A 27,821-nucleotide genomic window follows, 5' to 3' on the forward strand; every position below is an offset into this window, starting at 1 on the left:
ATTGTGCTACTTATATTTTAGGTTTCTTATTTTTACATGGACATATGTAAGTTCCTACATGGCGGAAAAAGTTACATAATATGTATATAAATAATTAAATATAGCTATTGACGTTGTTGATGTATATCTATGTGTATGATTTTTTTATAGATTTATATTGTACAAATATTATTAATATTGACGTTCATTTTATCATTTTTTGTATTGACTAAAAAATTTATTTATAATACATATTTTTATAAAAGTATTTTAATATACTAGGTATAATGTAGAATAATATTATAAACCCTAAAAACAACTGAGCGCAATTAGTCTATCTATCCAAAAAAGACAGAGCGCAATAATTGGTATATTGACCTAAAACAGACGGAGCGCAATTGGTATATCGACCCAAAAAAGACAGAGCACAATTGGTATATTAAAAGGTAATTTTAAGCGCAATTGGTAAACTCCCTAATATTTTTATCGTATTTAAAAAGTGTTTTCCAAAACACTCACATTTAAATATTTTTTATATACCTCTAAACCCACATACGCATCTTGCGTACAATAATATAATAGTACCTATAATGCGTAATGAAATACGCAGGATAACAATAACACCGAAGTAAATATGGGCGTGTATATATACTTAGCATCCTATACCTGAGCATATCGATTGAAATACGCAAAACCATGGTTAAGCTACTCACTTAGCTCTGAGTTTATACTTAAGTGTATAGAGCTATAGATATTGGAATTCGAAGTGTCTAAGTTTCCATTTATAATATTATACCTGAAACAGCTGTTACATAACCAATCATATTTACTACCACGAGTACCTCGTGTCACTCGAGCAATCCTTTATCCCGGGTTATCTGCAATTTATTATTTTCAATATTATATCATATTTACGTCTTAAAGTATTCTTTTTTGTGTATAGAAAATCCTTCGGATTCCGTAAAATGAAGCTGCTTTGACATCGAGACTGATCAGTTACTTCAAGACGGTGGAGCATTATGAAATTGCCCTAGGCCTAAGAAAAAAACAACATGGTATATATATTTATATTTTAATCGATCCTTAAAAGTTGTCCACGTTTGTTTTCAAATATATTTTGATGTTTTCTTTATATATTTTATTGTGGAACGCGATTCTTAGCCTTATAGATTTGCGTGAAGTTATAAAGTGGTCACGAAGATACCTATTATCATGTAAGTATACACGAATCTCAAATGACTACTTTATCGAGTAATGTAATATTATATAAAATATACTCGTTTCGTATACGTGTGGACTCATTTCTTACGCAAAGCCATCAACAAAAATAAAATAATCTATTTTATAAATCAGCCGTTTCACTGCACTTACCCAACAGTGTATAGATATGCATTATGTTCAAATGCGATGATATAATCATTATTGGCATTGCAGCTTTATTCATTTTTCTCGGTAGGTACGTGTTATGAATATAAAATACGAGATTTTACGTTAAACGCGTTTCTCGTCATCAGCATGTCCCTAATGCGCGTATCTTATTGAAAACGCTTGGTTTCAAAACTCGAGCAAACAAAATCATGGCCTACTATATATGCATAATATAATGTGATGCTCTAACATAAAATTATATTCACATCTTGTGTGAGTGTATAATTAAAATAAACTTAAACGTTTAACACGCATAGTTCAAATAGTTATACAACCATAAATGATAGGCCGTAAATTATTACAAAAATTTCTAATTTATTATTGTAATTATTAATAAATATTTATTTTATGAGCTATTTGAAAATATATTTTATATTTTATAACACTAATATTTTAGGTTACAACATATTATATTAGCTATATATAGATATTGATAGACGTATATAGTCTATGGGCATTAAAAAAAGGTGAGATGTGTCAACATTTGTTGGCAAGAGAAATTAACCCAATCTTTGAAGTGGTTTTCATTAACTTAGTATAGTTAAAGGTGTTAAGAGAGTATAGAAAGGACCGGATGATCGAGTACTTCGACGTTTTTGGATCTTGAAATAAATTTGACATGAGAAGATATTTAAGATGAATCAATCTTCTCAGACAGCATCTATCTCACAAGTCTTTTAACACAATCGAATCTGATGTCTGCGTTTAATAGCAGTTTTAATATTAAACGCATTTTATAAAGGATTGTAGTCACGTGGCAAATGGTGTGTCCGGAGAAACCGTATACATAATACTATATACGCAACACTCAGGCGTCCGTCACCATTGGTCAACGAACCACTAATCGAAAGCGTTATCGTAGGGGCTTTGGTCAAAGGGTGCACTGCTCCGATTGAAACTAGTGCCTCACTCGAACTGCAATTCTGTACATCTGGTGTGGCTAAGTGGTTTGCATTGTCGACTTTGAACAGTTAAGCTTAGATGTGTATGAAATGAAATGACGTAGTTATACACTGTGTATAGCGTAATATAGCAGGCGACCGCCTTTTCCTCCCCATAATGGCCGTATTGGAAAAGTCATTAAGCAGCCCGTAATGGAATAATGGCATGGTATATATTACATAGAATGAATCGAATTATAGTACATAATTTAATGTTTGTATAAATGTTAAATCACTATTCTGCATATGGATATAAGCATTTAACCGTTTTTAATTATAATTTTCGTTTATTTTTTTAGTGTTCTACCCTCCAAAAACAAAAAAAATAACTGAAAGTTCTTTTAAAAAGTATTCAACACAATACATTGTGTTATTTGAAATTGAGAGCTTAATATATTAGTAGGTATTGTAATATGTAGGATATAATAATAATTGTAGCTGATTTAAAATTTTATATTGCATTTAACAATTATTATGTTTAAATGAATGAAACATCATTAATTTTTTTTTTTAATTTGATTTGTAACTTACTTATAGAAATGAAAAAATGTTGAAAACGAAATTCTAACTGTTAATATATCATCTTTTAATTAAATTTTTCAGTAGTGATTAAAATATATTTACATAGTCTTATTCATAAACAATTAATAGAATTTTAATCTATGATTAAATATACCTATTTGGCTATATACTCGAGTAGTTATTAGGACTTATAAATTTATATTTATGAACTGAACTACTTACGAATGGATTTTCATAAAACTCAAGTTTTAGAAATTCATCATTATAATTTATTCTATAAACAATTATTTATAACCAATACTTTATTGATTAACAGTAAGATTGAATAATTATTTAATATTTCGGAGTATATTAAATTTTACAGTATTAAAAAGAACAAGAAAATAGGGCAGTGTAAAAAAATCGATAATTTAATTTACATACTTTGTATAAAAAACAAATCTGCAAGTCTTAAATAGTAATAATATTAATAACAATACACATGATTTCTAATATTTTTAATTATTACTGCTGTATTTTTAATACTTAAGGCTGTAACTGGTTTTATATTGATTTTATTTCAATATTTTCATTTTATCAGGTTTCATAAACGTAAAGATTTTTTTGTTTTTTGTTGTTACTTTTCGGCAAATATTATTTCATAGAAAGTACAGTTAATTTAGTTTTTTCAAAAAAAAAAAAAAAAGAAAGAAAGTTTTATTCATAAATAATTATGTATGCTCTAAGTATATAAATAAAAATTATTTTAAACAATAAATTGTTATTTCATTTGTTTAGTTTTTGTACTGTGTTGAAATTCTGAATTGACTGCAATGGACTGTAGTAGAAAATATCTGTAAAACAAATTAAAAACGATAGTTTAATAATCTGTGTGTACCACATTGTTGATTTTTTTGTTTTTAATGTTTTTTTAAGACTTTTAAATGCTCAATTTTCGTTAAGTGTACATAATAAATAGTCCAAAATGTAAACACGTTTTGAAGCAGTACCTTTAAAAACAAGGAAACATTATTAAACGGAATTAAGGATAACGTAAAGCCAAATTAATGAATTTGACAAACAGACGGTAGTATAAATGTAAGCCAAGGGATGTCGAAAGTAATGAAAATCGTCAAGGGTACATTACCGTCTTCGTTTAAACAAATGTCGTTTGTATAATAGATGTCGGAGAATATTTTATTTGGTGTGACATAATAAAGATAACTTTATAATAATTTAGTATTGAAGACGGTAAAAACTTTTTTCTTGAACCTTGTGTAAGTTATTAAAATAAGTGACAATATGCGTGTGTAGATTAAAAGGAATTTTACATAATTGTGACGTAAGACTTCAAGCCCCCTATACTTATTACTTATATGGCTATATAGTTTAATATATCATATGCACTCTTAAGTCCTAACATAAAATACATACACTTGTTGTGCTTGTATGTAAATGTAACTATCGTTCGGGATTATAAATTATTCCATTTGATGATATAACACGAGTAATGCGGCATGTATTTGTGCTATACATTGTTAAAACAAAATAGTATAATATGCCAGACAAATAATATGTGATAATAATTTATATATGGCCTATATAAATGTATAATGCATATTATGTGTATTGTGTACGGAGGCGTACGCTTGGTCATATTACATCATCATTTTCGTACGTTATTTTAATGGTATATACAATATACATTATTATTGTTTACTAATTACCTACTTTAAGGTAAGAAATTAATACCGTGTATGGAATTGTAGGTAAGTTATATAATGCAATATACATTATAATGTTTGGCATACATCGTTTAATAATGAATCAAGTTAGAAAAATTGTGTATCAATGGTATACATATTCTATAATATACATAATATTATAAACTATTTAGGTGATTTAATTTTAAAATCCATCATTAAATTGTTCAATTATTTTTTTCGTTTTAGTTGAAATTCATTTAATATATATAATACCTATATATATATGTGTGTGAGTATTACAAATAAACAAATATCGTATGTCAAAACTACAAATGTGTAGTGAACTTTTTAAAACCACATAATAACATGTTAATGCATTATTTACTATTTAAGCACTTATAAACAATTGGTTGTCGATTTTTATACTTTATTAATACATAGATTATAACCGTTAGCATAATTATAAAGTACTATTTTTGGAGATAACCGGTAAAAAAATATATATATTCATTAAATGAAAAACTAGTAATTTTTGGTAACCATATTATAATTTATAGCCGGATCTTCGAGCACATCGTAACGTGATTCGATATGCTTTACATCTACGCAACAATAATATGACCATTTTGTTTGGCCGTAAACAATCCGTCGACAAAGATTCAGTTAAGACCGAATGGAATCTTTTAAGTCTTAGCACAGTTCACGTAATGTAATACGCAATAAGTAAAAACAACACATAATAAACATATCATACAAACGCATATGTATATGTTATATATACATAACGTTATTTACCTAGTTATTTGCGACTCTTGAGACCTCAGGCCCGAGAAATAATAATTCGTATACATATTATATATTCGTATAGACCTTTGTCGCGAGTGTGACGGTTAATTTACCTCGACGTGACAATAATAAAAGTGAGACTCGCACTGTACGTCAGAGGTCTCCCCAGAGCGTTCATTATTGTTGTTATATTAATAAAAGCGCGTACGTGTTTCCTCTTATATCTATGTGTATAGAACATACGCATACACATACACACACAAACACTCATACACTCGTGCATCTAACCGGGTACCATCGTGTCGTTTTGTCTTTTCAGAGACAAATTGACGCGGAGATGAAGACGACTACGACGACGATGGCAATGTCGGTGGGAGGGAGACCGGGGCGGTAGCCAGAGGCAAGAAAGTCGCGAGGTTAAGTATATATGAATACACAAATATATACATACATATATATATATATATATTATTCGTATTTTGCATATACTGGCACCATGTACCTGCACCGTATAACAACACAATTTACTTTCGTGAGAAAAAAAAATACGCAAGTATACGTTTTCGTCCTAAGAGACGTGCGGCAAATGATTCGTAGTAGTGGCGGGTAAGGGGCAAAAAAAAAATAACTCCCGCTCGTTATCAAAATGTCAGTTTCGATACTAAAATTTGATATCGCACGTGTATACGTACACTACATGTCTATATCGTATTATTACGTGAGTATATTATAATATTATTTGTGTATGGAGACTGAAAAGATAAAAAAATAAAAGCACATTTACTGGTGTGCTCGTACGCAACGCAGGCGAAGCGAATACTCTATTATTGGTAAACGACTATAATATAAAACGAGAGTAGCTCGTGTTATTATAATCATGTTGCACGCAGCGAGAGATGTTTCGGAATGTTATGCGTAGACCTAAGAGCCGAAAGAGTATTTTCCCGTTTTGCTTACATCACTTCTTTTTTGACGGATATCAAAGTCAAAATACGATATCGTTGTCTTCCACAACGCGCACTAATTGCATAACATGCGTAATGTAATGCAAAAAATAATGTTTATATTTATTATTCGTTCTCCGTCTAAGACACTTGAAACCTTAATTATAATATTATCAATGTCATAGTATAACAAGGAAGAGAAAAAATTTACCGAAATACGACTGTTTTTTTTCCTTTATGACCAATCGACGTAAAGGATTTATATTATGAACAATTTTGTTTTATTAAAAAATATTTTTATTTCGATATAGTTAAAGTTATTTTTCCAAGAACAGATACATACCGGGTCAAAACAATTATTGTACGAATTCAGCTTATTTAGCTATTTTATAAACATTCACCGTTAAGTTACAAATCGAGTGTTTATGGTTACTTATAAAATCCGGAAGTGTACATTTCGAATAGTGGCATTGTGTTATAGGTGGAGATTTATAAAATATTCTGTAAACGTGGTGTAAGATTTAACCACGTTTATAACGTTCAGCGATTTTAATTATTATTATTATTATTATTATTATTATTAAGAGTCGACAGAAAAAAAAAACATGTTTTCGATTTCATGTCAACAAAATACGCGTTTACAATAACTTACTATTAACGCTTCATGAATTCAAACCGTTTTAATTTGAATATATTTAAGTATAAAATTGTATAATTTTATAAGTATAAACGTTTTCGTAAAATCCATATCGTATAACTTAAGGTCAAAATAAAGTTTATCTATTAAATGCATTTATATTTCAGTATTATTTAGAATATAAAATTTATAATAATAAGTTTAATTCTGTTCTCAATATGAGTATAGTGACGTTTTGCACTTCCTAATGTGTACATTCATTTATGTACATACTATACATAGTACATAGATGTGTAATACAACGTGCATTTTTGATTTGACCACAACATGCAACAACAGCATAATTATTATTATACAGTAAAACCTGCAGTCCTATGCAAAATTGCACGGGACCGATAAAAATTTCCGTTTTAAGCAAGTTTCCTTGTAACTGAATAAAAAGGAAAATTCCATACTATAGAGTGATAATATTCTACATGATTAAGGTTTAAGGTTATAACATTTTTTGATCAATAATAAAAATTAAAATGTTGAAAATTAATAAATACCTACAATAAATTTTAATTTTTAGTAAATAATTATATACTATGTATTAATTAGGTATTTTAAAATAATGATAAATTTCAAATCCAAAATTTGAAGAACATAATATTTAGTAGGTCGTAATCAAATAATAATATAAGAAAATAAAGTTAGAAGATTAAAATATAATTAAAAATTCCGAAATTCGTGTAAAGTTTTGTCCAGTTTTTTCTTTAACAATTAATAACTTCTATAACTTTAATTTTTTCATTTAAACTAAAACAAATCTTTGAAAACATTGTGATAATAAGTAAGACGAGATGAAAGACAAGAAAACTACGACTTTACGTTGTGACAATGAGCATTGATGATATAAATCTAAGATAAAATGTAGTTATCATCGACACGTATTAATATTGCTGACCTTAATAATTTTTTAATAACAAAATAAATGCGGGTATCAAAAATAATTTTGTTCATTTTATGATATGTTTTTCAGTTTATTAAATACGTATATAATATGATTTACAGGATCAAAAAAAGCTTTCCGTTTTATCAAAGGTTTAATCCTATATTAAATCATAAAAATCTGCCGGGAACATAGGTAATACATTTTCGCGCAGAACAGGATTCTGTCTTAACAAGGGTCCGTATAAGACAGGTTTTACTGTACTATGTTTTTTTACTATCATCGACTAAGATAAAATATTATAAAATATTTATGTATATTTTATTGCTGTTCGCGTCGATCGGGACACGCGTATATTTTATGTATACTGAAATATTGTTATTATTCATCCGAGGAGGGACCCGATATTGTTATATTGTCCGATTGCTCGCCGACAATCGCGTGTCGAATGTCCATTAAAAAGTGTTCAATATCAATTTGCGCCCATGTTTATGACTGTTGTTTTTAACCCTTTGGCCCCCGGAAGCGGAACTGGACGCCATAAATCTCCGGGCACAACCCCATGCCCCCCTCCTCATACTGCATTGTGCGACGCGCCCGGTACAAGATATTTTCCAGCCGGTGCGCTGCGCCTGCAGCCGAGAAACCAGTTGGACTCGCTGACCACTGACCCTGATCGATACATATTTTCCGTTTTTTCTCCCTCGCGTACTACACACGTATACATAATGCTTACACCCGGGTTGACCACCCAATTATCGGAGACGCCTCAGACAAACGGCTCGTGCGTCCTCCCCCTCCCCTCTAGTCATCGCCACGTGCTAACCCCAATCGGCGGCGTGCCCACCATCGATCGCCGCCGAACAACCGATTTTTTAATTTTCGTTTTAACGAAAACTCGCCAAACCGGTCATCCTCGATCGAGTGCGTACTATTATGCTCATACATATTATTATTATTATTATTATTGAGTAACTTTTGTGCACGCGGGACGACTATACACGCATAATAGCTATAATATATACTATACGTATCATTCAATATGTATATGCACACCGCATGCACATCGACGAGGTGAGCACACACGCGGCGGTTACTCATGTACTACAATCGTGTTTATATTGTCGTAATGACAATGCCCCGTCGTACACGTATATAATGTTATACCGATAATATGTTTCCGGGTTCAATATACCGACGATGACGGTAAATCGGTTTTTAATCGTTTAAGGGTCGGTTGTTTTTTTACGATTCATTTTTTTTTTCGCTCGCGCTCTGGTAATACACATCTATATACGTAGATAGACGTTTGTACAACAATATAATACATTATATTATTATACACTTATTAATTTTATTTAGTAAAATATACGTGTTTTCGTGTCGTGTAATGCGCGCGACCTTATAAATATTAAAATTCTAGCATTCTAATCGAAAGATCAAAATAGTGAATGAACAATAATTGAGAGCAAAATCGACTTCAAAAAGATCCAGATAGAGACATAATAATGAAATTCTATTACAATTTATACATGTATTAATCGAAATTTGCTACGAATTTCATTGTACCTAGTATTAACTACCAAAGTGGGTATTCTAGGTTCTACTAGCGAAGTACTGATATGGTGTGAAGAATTTTTTATTTGAACAACCACTCTTATTCTGTATACAGTGCTCTTGCTTTGAATTTTATTTTTGTAATTATTCTACTTTTAAATAAGCTTCAGCGCGATGTACATAAAAATATATATATATATTCGTAACAGACGTAAAGTACTCTATAAAGTGTTAGTCTTTTTAAAATCAACTATTTTTATTTTTATTTTTATTACAATTTAAAATTCGTGGTTATTGCTTTCTTGTTGCTTAAACTTTTTTTTTTTTTTGGCGTAAACTTATAGATTGATAATACTTTTTTATTTCTTTAATATATATATATATATAAATAAATAAAATATTCAACTTACTCTTTATATAATGTTTGCTTCGAAGCTATATTATTTTGTATTTTGTATATATTATTATTAAACAAATAATAATAATTTTAATACTCTATTTTATATAATAATTTTAATTTAATTAAGTGTACGATTTTAGACTCAATAATTGATTTACTTAGACGGTTTAACGTGTTCGAGTTAGAGAAAATATGTACCCAATTTTGTCATGTATTATCTTCTAAATATTATTAATCATTGTGTTAATTGTTTATCCTACTGCCTGTTACCATGCTAATATTTTTTTTATACTTATATTGTAAGTTAAAAAAAAAAAAAAAACTATTTTTAAGCTTTCTTATTTTAACATAAATATAATATAGTAACTGGTAATTTTAAAGTGTGTTAAGCAACAAACTGTACTTACAAAGTTCATTTATTAGCTAAAAGGTAGGTTTGATTTCTTTTTGCCTAAGATGAATTGAATATAATGTATATTTAATATATATATATATATATATATATATATATATATATATATATTATTATAATACAGTAAAACTTTCTTATGATGGATTTGCTTGGAACCAACTGATTTTTCCGTTATAAAAGAGTTTTTTTTAAACAGAGACTAAAATATATGCGAGACTGTTGTTATTTTTCGTTATAAAGAGATTTTCATCTATAAGGAATTGGTTGTAGGAAGTTTTACTGTACTAGATATGATTTTACATAATAGTATTAGTTGTTGTTAATTTAAAATGCAATACAAAAGGGTTAAATAAGTATGTACATTGTAAATCTAAAGTTGTGGTTTAAACATAACATAATTTAAGTAGTAGTACAATGTTTTAAGTTTTTAAAATTAATATTTTTTGAATTACAATCGTTAAAAAAAATATTTTATATGTAGTTATTTAATTTTATATTAATTTGAATTTAAAAAAGAACTTGTGAAATATGAACGTAGTTCTACAAAACTAATTATGAATCTTTATTAAATGTACAAGTTTTTTAACACTACCTTTATAAAACGGATACATTAATAGCTTAGCTTAGAAAATAAAATAAGATTTTAATGAACATTGATATAAACACTAAATAATTATTTTATTTTTTTCAACAAGAAACTATTTTAAATTATTACAAAACACAAAACTGATTAACACAATAAATGTTCTGTTTCAGATCTAGCTTTTATAATAAATATACAGTTATCAACATTTTTACAATAACTTTACTATAATCTCAGTAATAATACCAGTATATTACTCCAGTAGCGATATTAATAAAAAAGTTTTAAAGCTTTAAAAGATTTTATTTGATTATTTTTAATACTATAAAATTTAAAAATTTGAAATATTTTTATTGATTTGTTCGTTTAATTGTTGACTAATTATTATTTATGGAACATAATATTTTAATTATCAAACCGTTTATTTAACTTTGTAAACATTTTATTACGGTTTTGTTGAAATATTCGTTGACATATTTTTGTGGTTTTAACGGGTTTAATTTTAAAAAAAATCTGATAAAAATCTGACTGATTGTGTGAACCGCTTAACTTGGTAATTTTCTGCTACGATTATAGTATAATACAAAAATATACTCTTCAACCTTCATATGTAAATTATACAATATATGTATTAAATCTCTGATGTTTCGTTTCCAAAGTATATTATTTATTCCTTTGTGTTTTTTTCTTTCGTGCATTACGCAACACGATACCCATTTATATATATTATAATATTATAGGACTAGCGCGCGTCACGCGTTTTGAGATGCTCACGCGTATATACGCTGTTAACGATGGAAAGGGGGTTATTTTTTCTTATTTTTATTACACGTCATGCGCGCTCTCCGGGAGTTCTGCAAGACGTGTAATCGGCTAAAGATAAAAAATACCTTTTTTTTTTTTTACGGTCCTTTTTTCGGTCCTTGTTACTTTCACGCTAGGGGCGGCGGCGGCAGAGGCAGGGGAGACGGTAAAACCAATTTCCTAGAATTCGAACGCCCGCCTGCCAAAAAGAGCCCGCGTATGTGTGTAGGTCGTGTATATACACGTGAGCATGTACACATACATGCACACACCGTTATATAGAACATATACGTACGTGTACATGCTATGGAGCAGGAAGCCGATTGGCGGGAACGTTGGGCCCAATAGGCTGAGAGGGATGATATATGGGCGGCGGACACCACCCGCCGGTCTTGGCGTTAAAACCCTTGGCGAGGGTGACGAGGGGGTTGAGGGCGGTTTCACCCACAGCGCACACGGTAAATAACAAATGCCTTCGGGGGATAGTATGTGCGGCGGGGGTGTGCCGATTGTATGCGTGTGTATGTGTGTGTGTGTGTGTATGTGTGTGTATGTGTGCTTTTTAGAAAGCATCCCTCCGGTCGTTTTATTGATTTATGTGTGTGTATATGCTTGTGCGAGTGTGTGCACGTTCATGTTTATGTACAGTATACACATATGCGTGTGTGGGTCTTCTTTGCTAGCCCAGCGACGTGTGTACGTGCGCGCATGCTCACGTACGTACGCGCGCGCTACCGCGTATGTGTGTATGTGTGTGCGTGTGTATGAGTATATATATATATAAAGGTTTCTTCCGCGACGGATGCGAAATGCTATTTCCTTCCCTTTCACTGACGCCGCCGCTGCCACTCACCCACACCCGGACACCATTAGTTTGCATATACTCCTTTGAATGTTGCCTAAACCGCCACCACCCTTTCTGAAAAGATAAAAAAAAGAAATTTTCTCTCTTCTGGCTGTTCCCAGTAAAAAGTTCTCTCCTTCAGCTTTTCCTGTCACTGGACTAATTGCATTTTGAGCTTCTCGCCCTGAACCTTCACGTTGCATAACCTTCTTATCATTGACAGAATGACATGAATGATAAAAGACATTTTCCTATTTGCCACTCATTGAAAAATTACTGAAATAATTTACCCATATGTGTATAATATTATTACTTGGATTTGGAAGTTATAGAAGTTAAAATCGGTAAATATGCCCGTAAGAAATAAATAGAATGTAAAATACGTCTAAATAAACTATTCGAAATCTAAGAAAAAAGTTAAACTTATAATTGTTAGTAACATTATATAATATTAGGTATATCGGTATGTGATAAATTTTTTTTTTTAATAAAAGTTACTATGATACTAATGAAATAATGTGGTGAAAAATTTATTGAATCAAAATAATAATTTATCGTCGTGACCTAGGTACCGTCATGCTATAACAAAGACAAGCCTTTATTATATAATTTTCTTATAGTTTATATTTTTACAACTTTGAACGAATCTTCAGTAAAAAAAAAAAAAAAAAACTACAACGAATAGGTTGGTAATATAAAAAAACGTAATTTATTTTTATAAAACTTTAAATAGCAATACAAATATATAAAACTAAGAAAACTACTTTTATTTTCTAAATATGGCACATTACGCAAAAATATGCATTTTAAATGTTCGTTTTTAAACTTATTATTCTATATGAATTTCTAGCAAGGTCAACTATTAAAATTATAAAATTGTGTTCTTAATTTTAGTTTGTCGAAAATGCATTTTTTTAGCTTTCATTCTAACATAAAAACTATTAAGAGCAGTATAATGATGTATTGAACGATGTAGTAAATGTGTTAATTTTGTATTTTGTACTAAAATCGGTATTATTAATTTTGTTATTAAAATACATTTTATTGAACATTTAATATGATCACTTTGTTTATATAAATTGATGAATGATTTAAAATAAACTAAGAAACAATATCAAAAACAAATTAAAATTATAATTTATAAAAAGATAAAGCTACAAAATTATTACAACTAAAATTTTTGTCAACCCTATTTTTAAAAAATATATTGAAAAACAGTTATGTATATTATTATAATAAATCTGTTTAATGAAAATTATAATAGTATTAAATTACAGTATATTTTTCTTATTGTAAGAAATTTCCATAATATTTAATAATTATCAAATTCAAATTAGAATTAGAATAATTAAAATATTATATTTATTTAACACATTAAATTTTGTGTAGTTTATGTACTAGGGTAATCAAGTAATATTTCTATTTTTTTTTTTTTTTACCAAGAATAAGAATGTATTGAACTCTAATCTATAAACCCCAATCAGTTTGTAATTACTTAAGAATTATGAAGCAATTATACTCTTTGAGATTTTTAAAATAAGAAAACATTGTACATTTATTTTGAAATAGTTCGGAACGTAGGTACACCATAGACAGATAGTTACATACAATTATAACTACTTAATAAAAAGTTGATAGTATCTACTTTTTGTTTTAGGTATAGGTATAGGTATTTTATTTTATAAGTTTAATTTTCAACGTAGTAGAAACTTACGAAATATATTAAATATATTGAAATTTTTATATTACTGTGAAAATACATGGTCAACACTTTCAAAACTAATTATAAGAATTAGAATTCGTGGGTGTAAAGAGTGAAATTTGAGAACGAGTAATGACGATGCATAGAATATATATAGAAAAGCAACTCAAGGAAATGGAATGCGCGAAATGGAAAACAAACAGGAATGATCGCATGTTGGTACCTACAAAAGAACACTTCAACGACTTTAATGTTTTCTCAATGTAAACGACTTTTGGGCTGCGCGCCACTCGGGTTTCCTTGAAGTGAAATTCAAAGGTTTAAAAATACAAAATAAGTATAACAAAAGGAAACTACGGTGATTTCGTGCTTTTAGAAAGCTGTGCAAATTATGTAGTTGGAAATACACATTGGGGTACTTAAGCTGGAAAAAAATCATTTCAGGATCTTATTATTTATTTGAGATCCATTTGTTTTATTATTCGAGTGTCTAAAGTTTTAGAATTATTATACGTAGATAAAGTACTTTAGCTTAAACGTTTATTTTATAAAAATCGATGATAATTTTTTTATTCGAGAAAAATACGATTTACGAAATAGTTATTAATTATCATTAAATTTATATTTATTTTTTGCATAATGTTTATTATAATATATGGGGACCTCTTCGTCTAAACAATTAAACAAATTATACTAATCAAATAAAAGAATTTTAATGAAATATTTTGATAAAAAATAAAGATACATACTATTGTTACTCGAATTAAATTTTATAATTAATTCGAAATTATAATAATTTTACAGCTTCATTAAATAACTAAGTAGCTTTGAAAAGTTAATATATTTTTAATGTTTATGCTCATGAGTAATTATTTTTCAAATAGTTTAAATATTTTGTACACTTTATTATGAATTCATATAAAAATAATACGTTATATTATAATTATGAAGTAGTTACTTAAACGATATGTTAATATCTAATTATGTGTACAAATATTAAATTACATTGAAAAATAAATTGTATAATTAAATAGTTTTAAATATTCAATTTATGTTTTCTCAACGATGTCGGCAGTTATTTCAAAAGTTTTAATGTTAGTTTAATATTTAATATTTAAATACTGAAAGGGGTAGGTATACAAAAATTACACTAAAATTGAATTGTGTGAAAAAACTTTTACATTAAAAACAAGTTATTTAACAACAATTTATTCTGTGTGATAATTCTAAAGCTCTACAATTTTAGTAATATTCAAATTAAAAATAAAACATACGAATATATTTATAAAGAAAATTCTGATTATTCTGTATTAAAAATATGTTTGATATCATTATTCTTGGTAAAATATTGATGATTGATATTGAATTATTATTAAATTAATAAGAGTAAAATATAATGTTCTTAGTTAATGTCTATAGTAATATTTTAATCTAGGAATGTAATATTCTAATTATTGGCTTACAATTATAATTTATTAGCGGTTATTGATTAATAATATTATTTTAAACTCGATTGTAATAAGCTTCGTGTCGATTCAATAATAATTGTAATAATAAGTACAAATTATTATTTACCTACTGTACAGAAAAAATAATAATATTCCAATAATCTATTATTAATTATTATACGTATTAAGGAAAAATATCACGTGTTTATAATTGTATATTATTTTGATTGCTTTAGATATTGTAATTACTAATTTGTAACAATAACTATTTACATATAACGTTACAGGAGCTATATAATAATGTTCAGTTAGGGTTTATTTTTAACCGTCGGAATTAAAATTACCATATTGTGTATTGTTAATGGGCTTTAAATAATAACGAAAAAACTTCAACGATGTGAATACGAAAGACGTGACTTAAGAAGGTACCAACTCAAACTCAAAGTGATGTAGATTGTTAATAATAATGACGAATTAACTAGAAATATTCGTATAGAGATAAAAATGAATTTAGATGGTAAGCTGCAAGTGCAAGGTGTGTGTGTCTGTGTGTATGAATGCCTGCGTGCGTGCCTGTGAGCGCCAATTAAATTTTCGGTTCACAACTCCGGAATATTGTAATTACAATAACAACGCAGACCCAAGATAAACATCGAGATTATACGCGATTTTTTTGAGAGTGCCTATACATTTACTTCCTATCTACAAACTATATATATATATATATATATCTGTATAGGTTAGGTAGGTACTCGTCTTGCACCCTCCGTGGTACAACCAGACCGAAAAAACACCCAATACAATACCTAATCCCCCGTTAATCCGAATGGTCTATATCACACCAGATATGCTATACAGTTATATACTTATAGTCTATACGTATATAGTACAGTGGTAATAAAAAAAAGGTGTTCTCTCTTTTACGCGGTACGGCCAAGTACTCGGCACAATGGTACACTGCGTGATTTATTTTGCCGTGGCCCCCAAAAAATCACGTTTTATCTGCTCATCGACCGCAAACATCCTCATCAAATTTTCATCTTTAACCCTTACAATAAGATATATAACAGCAGTGTACACACACGCCGAGTCAAATGTCTACGGGGTCTTTTGTTCGGATATAAAATACAAAAATAATAAGTATAAATATCTTTTCAAATTTTTCGACAAACAACTATTGAATTATTTTATTTAGGATTTGACGACGCGCACACAACGTGCTGCACACAATATGGTGATACGCGTTATATCGGATAATACGTCATTGGAGTGTAAATAGTAAGCCAATATACATAAAATACATGAATACAATAATTATTATCGTGACATTGTTCGTATTACACGTAAGTAATAGGATATACATATTTCACGCGTTACTGATAGTCGCTTAGTGTAGGTTTAGTATACGAAATAAAACTCATTCAACAGTTTTTCTTGCAATATTTGAATATTTTATTTTTATTTTTTGTAATAATTTTCAACAATAATGTATTCATAATTATGCATAAACTAAGAATTATTAGAATACTACGTAAATAATAATAAACAAAAAAAAAATGAATAGGAATAGTATCACCATTGTGTTACGTCTTCTTTCATTGAATTTTTCTCAGTATTATTTACATATCATCATATATTGTGTAGTACAGTACAAACTGTACTTACGTATAACAATATATTATTATTTTGTTTAAAGAAAAAAACATAATTTATAAGATAAATTTTACGTAGTTTATAATTTGACTCGTTGCATTAAAAATAATAACTTCTGTGTACTTGTGTGGCAACAAGTGTTCACTGAATATTTTCAATTTTAAAACAACTGTAGTAATTTCTTTTTTAAATTATCCTTATTACGGCAATATAAGTATGGTTTCAAAAATATATAGTATTTAAATTTTGTTCTGTGATTATACATTTAAAATACAATTATTGACAAGCGTAGGAATTATTGTTAATGATGTTCTTGGTAATATTTCTGTAACAGAAACCTAATAACATAATCGATTTAATTTCAATACGTTATATATATTCTAATAAAAGTATAGTCATAACTCGTAAATCATAATATAAATTATATATCTACTCTAACTTACGATATTTATTATTTGCTGTTATATTATTTTTACATTTCCTATAAATTTCCATCTTAATTCTCTATTTTTCAATCAAATTAAGGTATAAATTATAGAAAAATAATATTATTTCCGTAAAATTACATTACAGTAATTGCACATCGTGACATCATAATGTTATATTAAAATGTATTCGAATTTTATACGCATACCATATTTGATGTAATATTGTGCGTATCGTACGTGTATCATATACAATATTATAATATTGAAGTTTTTAGCAGTATCTCGGAATTATGAGATGTTAATTCTGGGAAACTCTAGTAGTAAAGAAGAGTGTGCGTACCAGGAAAATGGAGAGTTTGTTGTCGAAAATTATATCATTATGGTCGTCGTAAGAATAGATAGATATTAGATAGAACATAATATATATATAGAAATAGACGGATAGACAAGAAAGGGACTGGCGAAGGGAAAACAGAGAGAAGAGAGAGAGAGAGAGAGAGAGAAATAAGAGACAATGATGAATTGTCACGTTGCCGCCGCGTGGAAACAGGCTACCCAACGGCCGGGAGTCGGGACATAATCGAGGTTTCTCCTCGTCCTCCCTACCTCTACAACAGCACCCCCTCGCCAACTTGGAGGTCCCTTCAGTGCCACAGCTGGCAGCTTTCGATAAGAGAACGCACATACACATACATACACATATATATACACGCTCGTGCGCAAGCACGCACCATCTGGGACTCAAGTTTGCCGGCAAGAAGAACGTTCCGCTTGTCAAAGTCGAAAGCCGCACATGAATAATTCACCTACCAAAACTATTGTTTTCGCGCGCATTTCACAGACGTTGCCGTGGATATTTGCGGAGGGGGGACGATGATGGACGTATGAGAGACAAGGCGCTCGGCGATAGTTATATATTATAAACATTTCTTCTCTACCACTCCGTACTTACGCCTTAGACGTGTGCTTATATATACATAACATAATATATATATATACATATACATACATAAATAAATATATATATATATAGCTATATATGTATGCGGATATACGTTAAGATACAGCGCGGTAAACAGCGAAATCGTGTGTGTTCGTCCATCACTCGTTTGCACAGCAGGCACTGTTTTAAACAGTATAAAGTTTAAGCAAGTTCGGCATTTGCGGATATATTATTATTATTAAAGTCGCTGTTGTTTTTATATTACTTAATGTCTAAAACACTCGTAATATGTATATCATTATAGTTGAGGTTGCATCATACACTTTGTCAGATTCAGATATATTATTCAAATATCAATAATTATTGTTATAATAATGTTCTATGACGCGAATTTAAAAAGAACAAAATTCAAGTTATCAAAGTTTGGCTGTATAGATAGCATGAAAAAAAAGAAAACTTTAAAGGTAATAACTTGTTAAAAAATTTTATTTTACACAAAATAATATTTTTTGCATCGGGTGCAATGGACTTTATATTGGCCGACGCACATTTATATAGTTTTAACATCTACGCAAAGTTTTCGTTAAACATTCGCGATTTACTTTTTCACTTTGCAGGTAACCATAACTATATAGGTAATATTAAAATAAAAGCGTAATGCCATGCTATTATCATGATTTTAATGAGATTTATTTACAAATTATAATTTATTCGGTAATCATAATTATTCTTAAAAGCCGTTTTTTATTCTAAACGTTCGGTAGTCGCGTTTGTAGCATTACAATGTACTTACATAATTACTATTATATCGTCCCATGATTTTTTTGGGATTAACTTATACTTGATAAATTAATTAAACATTCAAATAATAATCTTAAGTATTATATTACTTTTATAACATTTAACCGCTGTAAGAATTTAATATTGTAGGTCGGGAAATTAAAATTCTAAAACGTCAGCTCGATGATAATTTTAATAAATTATTATACACATTTGCTATCGGTAAGTATAAAATATACATATATAACATGTCGATCGAATTGCCGTCTATGATAATAATAAAATACAACTGTTAATATATACACTTAATTTCATAGCTGTATATATGTATATATCCACAACATAACGACATTAAAAGCTCTTCGTCGTTAGAATTAAACCAAAAACAGTACTCCCGTTAATTAATAAGGTCGTATATAATTATGCTCTTATATATATAGATACTATGCATAATGTATTTGGGTAATATTATCCATTTTATATACCTATATACACGCATTTTCCGGTGGTTACGAGAAACTCGGTTACCACGAAGGCGCGAACAGCATAATATATATACTTACACACACGCCGAAGGTGAAAATATAATAATATATTCACCAGAGTGTATGCATATATACGTGGGGGCGAGGGACACTTTTGTGGTTGAAAATCAATAGCCAAATTTGGACAGCAAAGGGGTTGGCGGTGTCGGTGGTGGTGGATGGCAAAGAGGAGACGAGAGAATGGAGCGGAGACAAAGTCCGTGCGCGGCGGGCAACCCTTGCGGGTGGATAGTGAGGAGGTTTCGTCGTCGTCGTCGTCGTAGTCGAGTCGGAAGACGCGTGTGTTGGGGTGAGTGTGAGTGAAGAGTGCGAGGGAGAGAGCGGCTTATTGCTTGGATGACGGCCAAAAGTGTGCCTTGGGTGGAGATACGCGCGCGTACATAGCGGACGGTAAAGGCAGGCCGGAGGTCCTAAGGCAGGATGGTTGTGGGGGTCGGCGAGTAGAGGGTGGCGCTCGCGTTATCGGCAAAAGCCGAATGGTCTACGCACGCACTCGCGCCCGCATACACATACGCTGGCGGGCGGGCGAGCGGGGGCCGTTCTCGGGGGTGAAAGCGTTTCTCACCGGTCGAACATACATATATATATATATATATATATATATATATGTGTACACGGCAGGGCCTTTTCCGCTGGCGCGCGCGTTTCCATGACTACGGCGGCGGCCGGACCCTTTGCCGGAACCGAAGCCATCGGAAAGTTCAATCCCTCGGGCGTGTGTATACATATATAATATACATATACATACACGTACACGTATAACCGCAACCCGCACACGTTGTACCCACACATCACCCTCAACTTTCTCTGTGTGTTGTATATATATATATAATACAACCACCACACCACTGCTACCACCACCGGCCACACGCGCGCTTTATACGTCAGGTTAAGAGTAGTCGACGGGTATTTGTGGGCGAGGGGATGGAGGAATTCAATTTCCAGACCGCGCACTATAACGCATGAATAATTCAAGAAAATAATAATGTGCGTGGTGAAATTTTCCGTTATTGTTTCAAAGGACTGTGCTCGTACAGCAGCGGTTTATACCTATATAATATATATATGTGTGTATATGTGTTCAGGAAGTAGGTATACATTATATATATATATATGATGAGTGTGCGCCACACGTTACCGTCGTTCCTTTTTATCGTATTGACGCGCTAAAGTAGCTGACGGCTGCTAAACGGTTTTACCTTTTTCTTCGAGCTCGGTTGCGATTCCGACGAATGCGTAAACAGAATAGTTTATATCTCATGGTATAGGAGTTTATACTCATGTAATAAGTACGTTCAGTATACGCTGAAGTTTTGCGGGAACCTACGATTCGACAAACCGCACGTTTTTTAAACGATAATATATTTTCTTAGTTGAGTACAATATTTGGTAGATCGGCTGTTAATCTGTTAAGTTTTTAGTTGTTACTTGTAAGTTTGATTCGTGGAAATAAAAACAGAAAACGTGGTTTAAAAATTTGAAATTTATGCGTTTACACGTCGTATAAATTAATATATGCGACCATAGTCAACGATTAACGCTATTATTATTTTTTCAAATAAAATAGTTGAACTGAACTCGAATCTGAAAATAAAAATTCTATTATAGACGATTAAATTGTTCTTATTTAATAAAAGTTTATATATATATATATATATATTTTTTAAATTTTAATTCGGTTTATTATAGTATACACTAACTTAAAAACATTAATTTCTTATTCATTTAATATCTACCAGATTTTTTTTTTATTATATTTAATTATAATATGTATGAAGTTGTGAAATGATTTAATATTACCATAATAACAGCTATTTTTAACATTATCGACGATATTCTACTTCGCAACTTAAATTATTGCTATATATGGCTTTGCCAGTATTATAAGGCATAAGAAAAATATTTATTAACAGGATATACTTAAAAGTTTTAAAATAAGAAATTTGCATTTTTGACCAACTACAGATATCATTAATAATATAATCATTCAGCTGATGTATCGGATTTTTTTTTAAATGTATTGAATCCTGCAATCCCAATATTATCTTTTATCGTATCTCAAGTATAAAAATATTGAGCTATAATCAATGCAGTTCGAACTTATTTTTCATCTATATACTTACAAATTACGATGTGCAAAGATCCTGTTATGTCATATACCATAATATATTATACGTATAAGGTATAAGAATAATGATAGTAATAGTGTATGCTCATCAGTGTTGTGCGTATTTCTCTGTAACGCCATTGATTTGTTCATAATGTACATATATCTTCATAGTTTTAAAATATTTGTATATTATATAGTATCAGGACACACATTGCGTATTATTATATGACATATAATATTAAATTATATCGACAACAGAATCAGCGTTTGATTATATCAGAAGCTAAAGAATAAAACCGTAACACTGTATACAACGCACGTACACACAAACTGACGTCCCGGATATCCTACATATGCATGAATAATGCACAGGAAACCCAAAATACAAATGTTCTCGTACACGCTGTTATATTTCGGGTATTCCATAAAATGCGAACCGGTATTGTGTACGCTCGCTGCCGATCCCTGGGACCCACAGACAGTCACGAAAGGGTTTCAATATTTATTTCCCTTTATTATTTATTAACATTCTCGCCAAGGAATCGATTTTTTTTTCACGGACCGTTACTACACACACCTTTTATTATTCAAAAAAAAAAAGGACTGTGTGTGTGCGGATATTATTTTATACATAAAATATACGCATATATATGTATATGAAAGGGTTGAGGGTACAAAAAACCTGTCTTCCTTGAGAAGAAAAAAACATGCCACTGTCACACATCCCGTGAAAGGGTTACATAAAATATATACATATTATATATACGCTGTGAGACTACCGGGGGGAAAAAAAATGCATGCATGACACACACGACCCCCAGGAGTATGTTAATATAAACTACCTAAAAGGGATGCTGCGATTTGAATAGAATGTGTTTTGAAAATTAAGGGTTGTATACGATAACTAGGTTATTATTGTACTTTTTTTTTTACAGTGAATGGAAATCGGATACAACAGTGCCAGGGAAGGACCCATTTTTTATGTGTCGACCCTGATTTTTTTTTTTTTTTGTATGCAAAAATCTAAGTGTGAAAAAGATCAACGGGATCCAAACACACACTGCATCGTTAGACCGGAAATATTTTGAAACTACGGGTGAATTTTGTTTTTTGTTGTAGTTGTCTCTTTGCCCTCTTTTTTTCCTGAACCATGTATCTCATTATATTTTTATTATTATTTTTCATCCCGTAGGGATGTTGTATTATATTTTCATAGAGTCGCTCGTTAGGTGACAAACCCTTTAGCCAATAAGTATTCATATTTTGTGCATAATAAAAATACCGCGTAACGAGCCATCACAATACAGTTTACGGTTACATAAATGAAGTCAACTGATAGTGTACATAAAACGGTTTTTTTTAAAGTAAATATTAGTGTTAAAAAATATTTTGTTTTAAATATTCAAGTTAGTGTACTAAATCAATTAAATTATGAGTTATTAAAATACACTAAACAATAAATAATTTAATATCATGTGCTCTTATTATACAACAATTAACAAATATTTTGGTATTTATTAAAGTTCAATTGTATCTGTTTAATACAGAGTTATAAAAAAAACAACAGTTACTAGCTGCTATTTTATATCATACTTAAATTTACTTCACTGATCTGTATGCTATGCATATATAGTTCAAAAACCATAACAATATTCAAAATATTTATTACATGGACTTTAAAGTGTTTTACGAGTATAATTTTCCAGTAAAATTTAAAACAACAAAATTGGACTAGCAAGATAGGTAATACAACCATATAATATATATATATATATATATACACTAACTACCTACAACGTATTAAAAAGGTTTAAGAATACAATATTTTATAAACGTAATATAATGTTTTTGGATGTTTCAAAAGTAAATAGGTACTTTTCAAAACGATAACAAAAAAGTTATTATATCAACTAGATTCTTAAAAAAAAAACTAATTTTTAATTTTAATTTCAAAAAGTGAAATTCGTGATCGATCTTGGGTAAATATTTTTTGTTCCGTTTCAGTAGGTGAAAACAACACGATTTATCGCAATATAAATTAAATTTATTAACAGAATGGTCTTAGACTATCTTCGCAATCGAAATAAATAATTCAATAAACTTTATGACCGTGAAACATAATTTGCCGAGTTCTATAAAATAAGTGCTACGTTTAGGCGCAATATACATAGCGAGTGAAATGAGATCGATCTCCGGATCGAAAAACGGCAACAGGAGCGGTGTGCGCGGTAGCCATGTAACGAGAAACCTGTTGACGACATTATAATCATTTTAAATTAGTATTTATGTATATATACCAGTTAAAGCGTCAGGGTGAAAAAATATATAATTACAAAAAAATATATATATATATACAATATTATATATTATACTTATATATAGTCTTGGGGTGAAGTGTCGCGGGAATGAAAAAACGAGACGGAAAAAAATCGCTCGTCGTCGATTTTGTTTATTTTTTAACTGAGCTCGTTGAAATAATAATAAACTACCTTATGATTCGTTGTCGTTGACAAAATTTATAATATGCACATAAATATTATATGCAACGTAATAATAATAATAATATAGTAGCGGTAGGTCAGGATGAAGATGACGATTATATGCGAACTTGAAACGAACGCGGTGGAATGATAAACGGCGAGAAGGCCGGGGACGGTGGTGGGTGGTGATGATGGAAAATAAAGAGAGTGAGAGGAAAGAAGGAAAATAATAATAAAAACGCGGGAAAACTTTTCTCCCATTCATAAGGCTAAATTGCTAGTTAAAATTCTGTATCGTACGCACGTCGCAAGCCTCCTCAATCACCACCGCTACTGCCGCTGCCGCCGCCACCGCATACACTACTCGTCTGTACACTACACGTAGGCGATATAAATAATCTGTACGAAATTATGTATTTATATATTATTAAGTGTGGGGACGAAGACGTCGTGTTGTCGCGGTATGTGTGTAGGACGGGTCCTCGTGTAACACAAATATAATAACTAATGCAAACGGAACAAACGATTGTACAATCTTCGCCCACGCTTCCGTACGTGCATAATAAATAATTAATGAATAATTATTACTCCTGAAAAATCCCTTTGGATATTTTCGTTTTATTGAATACGTGGAACTAGAATGCTCGAATACGACTACCTAGTTTTGTTTCGTTAGACGAGCTTTAACAGTGTCCAATAATTAATATGCATGATAGGGTTCATAATGATACATTTATTGTATACTATAGTCAAAAGTGCAACTAAGTGAGGTTATGGGAGGGCGGCTTAGTCCCACAAATATATATATATATATTGGATATTAAATCACAAAAAAATATTGTTTTCTTCGATGACGCATACAATAGGATAAGAATGAGTGTGGTATAATGCTGATTTTCAAAATTGGTAAACGCTTAGATTTGTTGTACCATTTGAGAAGTGTCCTGTGATGATACCTACATTATTTTTTCAAATAAGAACAAACCTTTTTTACTATAAATTATTTAGCTAATTTTCTACCCATAAATGTGAACAATTGAAAGTGTATTAAAAATTACAATAACTACGAATTGAACAAATACAGGAAAAAATGGAGATGGCATTATGGTGACTCATACTGAATAAATATTATATATTATACATAAATATTGACATAATTTGTATTTATTGCAAGCTATTTTCAAATATATCAAGTTAGTAGAAGGGTGTAACAGAAATTTCCACACAGAGTAATAAGAAGAAAATATGAGGGCTACATGCTACAGTCCTCCTCCTCAAAAAAAAAACTCGTTATAGTTATGCCCATTGTATCATAATAGTAGTTAATATTAATATCTATTCGTATTTGTAATGTATGTAGATATTGGTCTTAAAAGTTAAAACAAAATTATTCTTATCCATTTTTCGAAATAATTCCGAAAGGTTTGCAAGTAGCTATAACACCCAGATAATATTTTCTAACAAGTATAATTTATTTTAAATAGTTTATTTATAAGTATAAAAGAAAGTTACTGAAGTAAGCGAAATTTAATCTTTTATATTAATCGTCTTAACTATGTAGGCACATGTGATTCATGTTTAAGTAATGAGAATTAAAGCTACCTATATATTATAATCCAAATAAATTATATTTAAAATTAATATAGAAAGTAACTCTATAGTTTTTAAACATTAAAACATTAAGTTTAAATTAAAAAGTAAATATTGACTTTATACTGTATCGTTTAAGTTCTTTATTTGTAATAATTATTATTATGATGCTTAAATTTCATTTTTGTTGAATGACGATGGTAAATACGGATGTTTGAAATGTGTAATTCCAGCGTTGAATTAAATACTAATACTTATCTTTTAATCCGTATTAATAAATAATAAACATGAATTATTGATTTAGTCACAAAAATCTGACTGACTAATGCCGCAGGAACAGATACAAAAAACAATCATCCTCGAAAGTCAAAAATTGTTGCAAATATATCCTAGAATATAAGAAATTATATTACGTTAATATAACTTATATGATTTTGTATAATATTTTTACAGTTATTTAAGTTTTTTAGACATTTTTTTACATTTTATAGAATTTAAATACACATGGACATTATAATATACAATTTGTGTTATTTATTTTATTAATATTTGTATGCGTACAAGTAGCTGATTCTTATTTTTGAAGTAAGTTCAACATAATATTATTTTGTTTATTTAAATACGTTTTCGTGTGAGTTGACCCGTTTACAATAATATTTATTGAAGTATGAAAACGTACATAATTCTCAGTTTGTAAAGTAACTCTCGTGTGTAATATAATAATATTATCATATAATATTATGCTTTTGGGGAGGGGATGTAACTTATCAAAACGCGCCCCCATTCACCAACTACAATGTATCTATTATGACTCCGTAAACATTGCTATTATAGACGCGCGCACCCCTATATATTGTAATAATATCGGGTATATAGGTCAAAAATTAAAATTAATATTCGTCCACAAGAAATGACTATAGCTGCAGAAGTTTGGTAATTAATTCATTTCTAATTTATAGGTACATGAGGTACACATATATTACATTATAATAACGTTATTATACAAAATTAATTTTCCAATAAATTAATATCGTTTCCTGTATAAAGAAGACAACAACTTACAATATAATATATACATCGCATGCATATTGTTCCGTGAAACATGGTTAAACTATTACTCCCGAACAATAATAACATAAACGTGATTCGAGCGAACTTGTATACAGCATGACAACGATAATTTTAAAATAAAATTAAATAGAATATATTATAATATGTGTATATGGATAATACAAGCAGGATATTATGTGTACATATTACATAGGAATAATAATTCTTTTAATTCACGCACTCAGCAAATACTCATCTGCACTCTGCCGCGTATATTAACAAATCAGCGATCAAGCTGAATATAAAGGGTCCAACACAATATTCCAAATATTTAAGCTGCCCAAATACTTAATGCGTGTATAATATGGGTTCCATGACAACCTATTTTTATTTCACACATCCAAAACAATTAACGTTACGGCCGTATTGTGTTGTACTATATTTCGTCAGCTGTACATAAAGAACCATCAAACATAATATATAAAATCCTATCTGTTTACATCTATTTTCATATGCATATAATTTTATACATTACTCAAGGAATGTATAATTTTATAAATTATACTTTAGTCGACCCCAAACTAGCTGTGCAAAAGATATTCTTTTAAAATATATATGTATGCAGTTTTTAAATAAATT

At 29.8% G+C, this 27,821-nt stretch overlaps 1 long non-coding RNA gene across 1 annotated transcript in view; it reads right to left on the reverse strand.

Moving 5' to 3' along the window:
- Nucleotides 1–3,592: 3,592 nt before the first annotated feature.
- Nucleotides 3,593–27,821, reverse strand: part of LOC112595451 — a 48,707-nt gene continuing 24,478 nt past the window's right edge. Inside the window, exon 3 of the long non-coding RNA XR_003114719.1 lies at nt 3,593–3,703. This is a non-coding gene — a long non-coding RNA (uncharacterized LOC112595451). The remainder of the gene's footprint in view (nt 3,704–27,821) is intronic.

Source organism: Melanaphis sacchari, unplaced genomic scaffold (genome assembly GCF_002803265.2).
Source record: "Melanaphis sacchari strain LSU unplaced genomic scaffold, SCAv2.0 Contig27_pilon_pilon, whole genome shotgun sequence".
NCBI lineage: Eukaryota > Metazoa > Arthropoda > Insecta > Hemiptera > Aphididae > Melanaphis > Melanaphis sacchari.